Here is a 9,503-nt window from a genome sequence, read left to right as displayed (position 1 = left end):
CTAACAGTTTAAGAGGTAGAGACTTATCTTCATAATTAAAAAAAAAAAAAAAAATCCTAAACATGAATGTAGTAGCAGCTCAAATGAACAAGGTGTGAGCCTATCAGCCCTGCCTTTGGAATGGCCCCGGATGTCCTCTGCCATCCTACTCCGAGGCCCGGGAGTATTTATAATGCCCAGCTGGCTTCCTCCCCTCCAGGTACATCCCGAGACTCCTTCCACCTCGTGCAGAAGACCCTTGTCTATACTTCAGCTCTGCTTTCAGAGGCCCTCAAGGGGCTGCTCTGCCTGCTGGCTCAGCTCCATGAGAGCCATGGTAAAGGGAGTATGGGTGTATCGCTGGCAGGGGCAGCAGGTGAGGCAGAGCAGAGTACGCGGCGAGAGGAGCCTGTGAAGGGATTCCCGCGGTCCCCAGAATCCTGCTCTGCCCTGGATTTCAATTTGTTGAAATGAGCAGTCGTAAATCAAAGAGTAACAACTTAATACAAGCAGAATAACTTTCACGGGTACAAAGAATTTTACGTGAAAGATTTTGTCATCAGAGTCCACATAGTAACCTATTTGGAGTACAAGTACAATATAAACACTTAATTGAGCTGCTGAAAAGAACTGCTATCCATGGAGAAAGTAACTCTGCTCTCATTATTGGACCCCGAGGATCAGGAAAGACTACGTTAATAAACCATGCTTTGAAAGAACTAACAGAAGTAGAAGAGGGAGTGAAAATGTATTACAAGTTCACTTAAATGGACTGCTGCAGATCGATGATAAAATTGCCCTAAAGGCAGTTAAATCTGGAAACTGTAGTTGGCGATAAAGTTTTTGGAAGCTTTGCTGAAAACTTTTCATTTCTTCTGGAAGCTTTAAAAAAAGGTGACTGGACTAGTAGTTGCCCAGCGATCTTCATGTTAGATGAATTTGATCTTTTTGCTCATCATAAAAACCAAGCACTCCTCTATAATCTTTCTGACATTTCTCAGTTTGCACAGACTCCAGTAGCAGTTATTGGTCCTACACGTAGATTGCATATTTTGGAACTCTTAGAAAAAAGAGTGAAGTCACGATTTTTCCACTGGCAGATACACTTAATGAATTCATTTGGTTTTCCACAGTATCTTAAAATATTTAGAGAACAATTATCTCTATCTGCAGTATTTCCAGACAAGATTTTCGCTGAGAAGTGGAATGAGAAGGTTCAGAGTCTCTCAGAAGATAGAAGTGTGCAAGAAGTGCTGCAGAAGCATTTCAATGTCAGCGAAAACCTGCGGTCATTACACATGCTATTGAGGCTTGCTTTAAATCGCGTAACACCATCACAACCATTTATGACTGCAGCAGATCTGATGGAGGCAAACCAGCTGTGTAGCGTGGACTCTAAAGCAAATATTGTATGTGGTCTGTCGGTCTTGGAAATCTGTCTTATCATAGCAATGAAACATTTAAATGACATCTATGAAAAGGAGCCCTTTAATTTTAAAATGGTTTATAATGAGTTTCAGAAGTTTGTTCAAAGGAGGGCCCATTCTGTTTATAATTTTGAGAAACCTGTTGTCATGAAGGCTTTTGAACACTTACAACAATTAGAATTAATAAGGCCCCTGGAAAGAACATCAGTCAATGCACAGAGGGAGTACCAGCTGATGAAACTACTTCTGGATAATACACAAATTATGAATGCTTTGCAGAAATACCCTAACTGTCCTACATATGTTAGGCAGTGGGCAACATCCTCCCTAAACTGGTTATAAATATAACCATGGCTTCAGTTATGGAGTTTCAGGCATACTTCTCTAAAGAACTAAAAGCTATTGTCCTTTAACAAGATATGTTACTATGTTTTCCTATATTTATAAAGATGTATTTTTGTATTTATGGGAGACTGTTACATATGCAGTATCATGGCTGTGCCTTGCCTTTGAATCACAGTTACATGATTTATAATTCCAGTGATTTAGATTATTTTGTAAGTAGCTGTTCAAAAAAATAAGTATGACTCTTTTAGGGATTGAACCACATGCTTATTTAACATTTGTGAAGTATTTATGTGGTACATTTGAAGAGTTCATTTCAACCCAGCAGCCAGATGTTTTAACAATCCTTAAAACAGTAAAGAAACAATGGTTAAGAGTTGAGGTGTAATGAGTAATCTTTTTGTCCATTGGGAGGTGCTGCAGTTTTTCTGTATTCATGGAAATTTGGGTTTCTGTCCCAGACCAAGGTATTCTAATTCAGGAGACTGATCAGTTTGGCTAGAAGATGGTTCACATGGAAGAAAAAAGCCAAAAGTTTGAACATTTTCTTCCAGACTTCTTAAAATATGGTACTCATACCATCTACAGAAGAATCTTTTGTAGGAGGCTTTTAAATACAGATTTTTGGGCCTCTTCTAGGGACTAGCATTTGTCTTTCTAACAGGCACTTTAGGAAATTCCTGTAAAACCACTCCCACAAATAATGGAAAGTGTATGACAGTGTTAACTAAATCTATTTGTAACAAAAAGTAGACCCCTATGAGGAATGTGGAAATGTCAAAGCATCACCTTATAAATTCAGGAATCCATGAACTAATACTAGTATATGTTTGTTTGTTTATTTATTTATTTTTATTTTGGCAGCAATGGATCTTCAATGCAGGCGAGCATGCAGGTTCAATAGCTGCTGCGTGAGGGCTTAGTTGCCCGGAGGCGTATGGAATCTTAGTTACCCGACCAGGGATTGAACCCACGTCCCCTGCACTGGAAGGCGGATTCTTAACCACTGGACCACCAGGGAAGTCCCTGGTATATGTTTAAAGTGAAATTTAATAAGCATTCATTAAGTGTTGTGACTGCATTTATTCAAGAATATTTGATTGCCTATTCTTTTCATGGAAGGTTTACAAAAGAGAGAGTCCCTATCCTTGTGCAGTTTGTAATCCTTTTAACTGTCGAAGACCCAATGATATTTAGTTACTGTTGTTTACAGGTGAGAAAACTAAAACAGTAGTGGCCCTGTCCAGAGGATTGACAGACTCTGGAATTCAACTCATTTCGTTGACACCAAAGCTCAGTAACGTGTTCCTTACCATGTATTTTTAAAAGTGTACTCTAAGAAATTATTTACTTGGTTTTGAAGAAGTATTGCATTTAGAATGGAATATGAGATTTCTGTGCATAAAAATAGCTCTTCAGTAGTTGCAACCTATTCTTTGCATACTTAGGCATTCTAAGTTTTCAGATCACTGTCAATTACTTTTCAGCAGTGTCTCATGAAAGCTAAGGCTTGCATCCTGTTTCTATGCAATAGTCTATAGATTTTTAGGGGACAGTTTGCCAAAATACTTACCATGGTAGATTCACTATTACTAGAAGCAAGGATTTTGCACCTGAGCTAAAATTGTCCCTTTAAAAATTTTTCTGAACTGTTTTAGGGAAGTACCCTCTGCTTTAAAGGCGCTGACCACAAAAGTACCTAAAGAACTGGCTTGAAGACTGCAAATTTTTATCAGTTTAAGATTCCACTAAAAGATCAAGAGCACTCATCTGCCTCCCTGGCTCCATAAGAGCTACAGAAAATCCATCAACATCAGTGAAAGAGCTATAAAACAAACTAGAAAAAATAGGTCAGCAAAAGTCATACAAATGAAGCACGTGCCTACATTGCAAAGACATTTTTTCAGAGAAGGAATGTTGATATTCCCCTTTCCATATTCCCTAATACAGAGAAGCTAAAATATACTTTAAATTTCTAAAACTAACTTCATCTCTTAAATTGTTTAAACCATCATCAATAAAATAAAAACCAAATCTGAAAAAGCCCTAGTAAAAAACTTTTGAGAATAATGTAAACAAATATGGCTTAAAGATATTTTCATTTACTAGAGGAGGAACGTAGCCTGTTAACAGCACAATCAAAAGATTGAAAAACAGGTGAGGAGGAATGTTAGAGGCATTGGTGCAGTTTTCACGCATGTGATCCCTCCAAGTGCCCTACCAGAAACAGGATCTTACTAAGAAAAAAAAAACAAAAAGTCTTTCCAATTTTGTGGACATGCATGTGAATGGCTCTGAGGAATTAAGAGCTGTTGGTTCAAATTTACCACATCATAATGCTATATATGATGATTATATACAATTAACTTTCTGAAGAATCTGTTTTGCAGAGCAGCGCTGTGGAAACAGTTTTGGTCTTTCTGCAGAGATTCCTTGCAGATTCCACTGTGGTTTGCATTTTCATTTGGTTTTAGAAGACAACGCAGGTTCTTTCAAACCACCATAACCTAAGTGTTGCCCTTTCCTTCACCTTTACCCTAAAAAAACTGAGAATCCATTGGTGTGAACTATGACACTAAATGTGACTAGGTGGGGCTCTTCCACCCCCATTTTCTTTGAAAGTCACGGGATAAATGAAAGAATTTGCAACACTAAAAATGTAAATGAAACTAGCTTCCTTGGTGATCACCCTAAGTGAAAATTCCAGAATTCTTCCGTTCAATTGTTAAACTAGTTATAACTGGGAAGTGTAGTTTATATATTTGATGTCTATTTCCTAAGCCACTTTTTAAAAACCTCTGTATGAAAAGACAAGATAACTAATGCCATTTAGCCTCTTTTAAAACTGACAGGACCAACATATGTACTTTTGTGGGAATACAATCTGCTTACACACAAAGGAGGGAAATGCCACAATTGACAAATCTCCCTTTCACCTATCCCCATTCTTGCAAATCTCAAGGTGTAAGCCTCACTATAAATTATAAAGCTACTGTTCCCCTCTTTAAGAACATATAACTGAAGAAAAACTTCATATGCGAATCATAGCTTTTTTTTTTAACTTGGGAATGGAATGGGGATAGCACACATTTTATTTGTACAATACTTAATCACTTACCCAAGGTGGGGTTTTATGGGACTTTTTTTCTTTTTTTAACTTTTTGTTAAATACTTGCAGAAAAAAGAGCAAGTAAAATTTGACAGTAGCACAACCTGTGCCCAAAACACTAACACGAAATACAGAGTAAAGCTAAAATAATTGTTTACCAATATTTTGAGAGGTAACAAATATGATATAGGTTGACACTGCATAAAAAATGTACTGCTGGTTGAATATCTGAGGTAAATGATGTTCAATCAAGATGCTACTTGTGGCTCCCCTGGTGGTGCAGTGGTTAGGAATCTGCCTGCCAATGCAGGGGACACAGGTTCAAGCCCTGGTCCGGGAAGATCCCACATGCCGCGGAGCAACTAAGCCCGTGTGCCACAACTACTGAGCCTGTGCTCTAGAGCCCACGAGACACAACTACTGAGCCCGCGTGCCACAACCCATGAAGCCCACACGCCTAGAGCCCATGCTCTGCAACAAGAGAAGCCACCAATTGCGGAAACCAGCAACAAAGGTGCCGGGTAAATCAAAACAGCTCTTGGGAGAGCCTGACAGATGCAGAGAAACCTATGCCAGAGAAGCGAGGGTCTGGCTTCCTAAATCACCTCCACTGGGCCTTTGGTCTGCACCCCTGGAGTCTCCCGCGCCGAGGAGGGGACCAGGAAAAGGCCTGGTGGGGTTCAGTGCATGGTGGGGAAGGACAAAAGTACAAGCACTGCTTCTTCTAATAAAAAGATCATCTACTCACCTGCCGAGATTCCTGGGGTTGGTGAGGTGGCTGGGAATCCAGGTGGGGAGCCTCTTTGGAGGCCCTCAGGGAATACTCTGTTGCTGGTGGAAGGGACCCCATATCCAGGTTAGGAAAATGGATACTCTCATAAAACACTGTGATGGAATTGTAGAAAATCATTTTCTGCAGCCACTGGAGGACAGAACCCAACAAACCCTGGAGGAGGAGGCAGGCTGACCTGGGGCAGCTGGCCAGATGTGTGGGGTATCAGGGGATCAACAGTGGACAGGCCAGCCTCCGAGGTGCAAAGACAGCAGCCTTGCCCTCAGGGGGCGGAGCCTGGTGAATGCATGCCAAGCAAAGAACCCAGAATAAAGACAGATGAACCGAGGGCACTGGCAGGGCACGCGAAACCCAAGCCACAGAGAAGCAATGCCGAGGTCGGGGCCGAGTGACCAGGCACCTGAAAACAATGGGGCTTTATCACCTGTGACACCAAGGTGGGCTGCCTCTGAAGGGCTCCCACAGAGATGCCTCTCGGGACAAAGGACGGGTACAGGGACAGGGTCTGTGTGCTCGTATCTGGGATCGAAGGAATTGAGATATTTATTCAGAAATTCCATTCTGGAAGTGCCCTATTAGGAGAACACCACCAGAAGAATCAAGAATTGTTGACAGCCATACCCAGAAACTGGGGCAACATCTGAGGCGTACAGAAGAGACATGAAACCCAGGGGCGTAAGGTAAGCACCGCTGCCCCACAAATGCCTACGAGTGTGTCCTGTTTCACACGACCCGCACTGCACACCACGCTGAGCCTTGGTTATGGTGCTCCGGTGCCCCTGCTCCATTCGGAGAAGCCCTGGGTCAGCAAGTCTAGGAACAAGGCACACAGATAACTGCCAAAAAGAAAAACCAGGCACCCAGCTGGTCATGGCAGCATCTACAGGAGGAAGAGTAGGGCGGGAAGGCTTCTCCTTTCTTAATCTATATACTTTTTCACTGATTAGACTTTAATGCTTGCTTGAAATATACGAGTTATGCCTTAAAACAATTTTTTAAAACAAAATTTAAGGCCAAAAATACAGGAGCACTGAGTGATGGCGATCAATGAATGGCCTTTGATGTCAACTCTCAATGCACCTCATCAGCTCTTTTTCCAGAGGGTATTTGAGAGTAAATAAGAGGCAGAGAGAAATGGCCACTCCAAAGCACTCTATACAGAAACAGGCTAAAATTTTATGGGGCCCTCTAGGCTGAGAAGCTATTAGAAGCCACAGCTCCAAAGCAGCTAGGTGGCAGAGAAAGCACTCCAGAGGGGCTATTCAGGAGCCTTGAACATTGTCCCATTTGTGAGTTTGAAAGTACTTTTGTTCTTCTCCGGGTTTAAGTTTCTGGGTCACCCCAGCCTTTTGTTAATAACCAAATGAACACATCTGCAATAGAGCAGTACCCCCTTTATGTGTCCCCCCAAATATTAGTGGCCTCAGAGCATTAATACCTCAGAGAGCACTCGACTGTGTCTCATTGTACCTCGCCATCACTCTGTCTCCACAAAGCAATTTTAATGAGTATCCCTAATAGGAAAAGAGGTACCATTCATTTTTATACAATAAAATAATTACTACAGCGCTCTCCCCCGGATCCAGATAACTCCTGTGTGTGTGTGTGTGTGTGTGTGTGTGTGTGTGTGTGTGTGTATTGGGGGGGCAGGGGGTGCTGACAGGAGGTTACAAAATGTTAAGAAGGCAAACTCTATGTACCCGCAAAGCCAGTTGTTTCTCTGGATGTAATCAAGAATCTTCCTTTGTCGAGGTCTAATGTCTATTCTCATCCTGTTGTAGAATCTCCTCAGAGGAAAAACAAAGCTCGACTGCCAGAAAATGTTCCAAATAATTGTCGATAACAGATAACGGCAGAGGAAGCCCTCTGGTTAATGTTTAAACGCAGCAGGGGTAACACTAACTCCTTAACAGTTATGATGCCCACCAGAAGACTCCAACGTTTGCTTCACGGGCCCATGGCTCATCAGGAACACTGACGGCTTCAATCAAGTTCAGGAATGTTCCTTAAAAAAAGAAAACCAGAATAACACCTAACACTCCTTTTAACTACCATACTGCTCAGACTTGAACTGATTCATTTTTGAACACTTATAATGTACAATCCCCCAGTTTTTATGAGTAGATTCCAATAATTTCTAGAGACATTAAGGAGAAGAAAGGGAAGATCATGGTAGAATCAGGGTATAATTGAGAAGAATGCATTTGTTCATGAGTTTAGATGATGTTTTAAAAACCACAAGCTATTAAAATACAGCTTTGCCATGAGAAGAAGGTCTATATTCTAAAATGTCAGATGATGTACTTTGGAATATTTGGCCGTTATTATAGGTGGAACACACACACACACACACACACACACACACACACACTTCATTCTAATAAACCTTGGCAATCTTTGTTTCCATATAATTAGAAGTTTTGCTTTCTGTCTTTCAGGCAGAGGGAGGGAGAGGCAAGGGGCATGGGGACAAGGGGCGAGAAGGAACAGCACATCTGAGAGAGGATGCAACTGAAGATTCACTACTGCTGGTAAAGAGAAGGCGGACACTGAGTAAACCTCCTCCAGGCAGGTTCTTAAGGAGAGCTAACCACAGCCAGAGACACCCAAGACAAGGACTGAAGTAAATAGGGATCAGCCCTGCACCAGCTTTCAGGGCTCTAGTTGCAGAAACCACTTCTCTGCTCAGTATTGCCTCTCAGCTCAAGTCACTGCTGGGCAGAGCGGCCCAGGGACAGACCACAAGTACATGCACACAATGACCCCATGTTGCTGTGTGGCTCCTGCACTCTCACGCTGCCTGAGCTTCTGTACATGACAACAGGGGCCTGGCCATCTACAAACAGACGTTTTGCATTCACTCCGAAGGTAGCACAGCCAGGAAAAGCCAGGTCCCCTCCACTCACCCAGATCACTGATCAAAGATCAAAGAGGCAAGTGGTTACATTCTTACTCAACAATGTTAAGTTTTTTCTGTTTTGTTTTTTTTTTTTTAAATCAAAACCAAGCTCAGGAGAGGGCCAGGCCCCTCCCCAGCTAAGATAAGCATCAGCTCCTCCACACCCTACTGCCCCAGGCAGACCTCCCTGTTCTAGGCTCTTACACTTGATTTCAAATAGGTGCTCAGGGATGACTGTATGCGTGGCTCAACTCGTCCTCTCCGAGCTTGAGCAGGGTAATGTCATCACCTGAGCCTCAGCTATAGGTCCCGCACACACCCCTGTCCCTTCCACAGCCTCTGTTCCAAGCTGGCCCCATGCCTGGCTGACAGTCTACACTTGGCACCGAGTTGGGTCTCCCAGGCTCTCCACACCGATGCATCACCAAGCTCGGCATGTCCCCATCACGCCTTCTCTGACCACGGGAGCCTCACTTGTATTTTGCCACGTGACCAAAGCTTAGCTGTTTCTCAATCACACATGTACTACACATACAGCCCCGGGGAACTGGACAGGAAGAGTCCCTCTGTTTCCAGAATGACTGTACTGGGACATGGGTTCCCCAGTGCGATGTTGGATCCATGTCTTTTCCATTGCAGTGTTCCTAGTGCCTGACCTAGTGCCTGGCAAGGATGGATGGGCTCCCTAACCAAAAGTAGCCTCCTGGATTGATTCCCCTTTTGTCACTTCCCATGTCAAAAGACTAGTGCTAGGGGGCTTCCCTGGTGGCGCAGTGGTTGAGAGTCCGCCTGCCTTTGTAGGGGACGCGGGTTCGTGCCCCGGTCCGGGAGGATCCCACATGATGCGGAGCGGCTGGGCCCGTGAGCCATGGCCGCTGGGTCTGCGTGTCCGGAGCCTGTGCTCCGCAACGGGAGAGGCCACAGTAGTGAGAGGCCCGCGTACCGCAAAAA

At 43.2% G+C, this 9,503-nt stretch overlaps 1 pseudogene; it reads left to right on the top strand.

Moving 5' to 3' along the window:
* The first annotated feature begins 449 nt into the window (after nucleotides 1-449).
* On the top strand, nucleotides 450-1,748 carry LOC103079609 (origin recognition complex subunit 4 pseudogene; annotated as a pseudogene).
* The last annotated feature ends 7,755 nt before the right edge of the window (nucleotides 1,749-9,503 follow it).

The sequence above is a fragment of the Lipotes vexillifer genome, unplaced genomic scaffold (assembly GCF_000442215.2).
Source record: "Lipotes vexillifer unplaced genomic scaffold, Lipotes_vexillifer_v1.1 scaffold691, whole genome shotgun sequence".
Lineage (NCBI taxonomy): Eukaryota > Metazoa > Chordata > Mammalia > Artiodactyla > Lipotidae > Lipotes > Lipotes vexillifer.
This window is presented reverse-complemented; position numbering and strand designations above follow the sequence as displayed.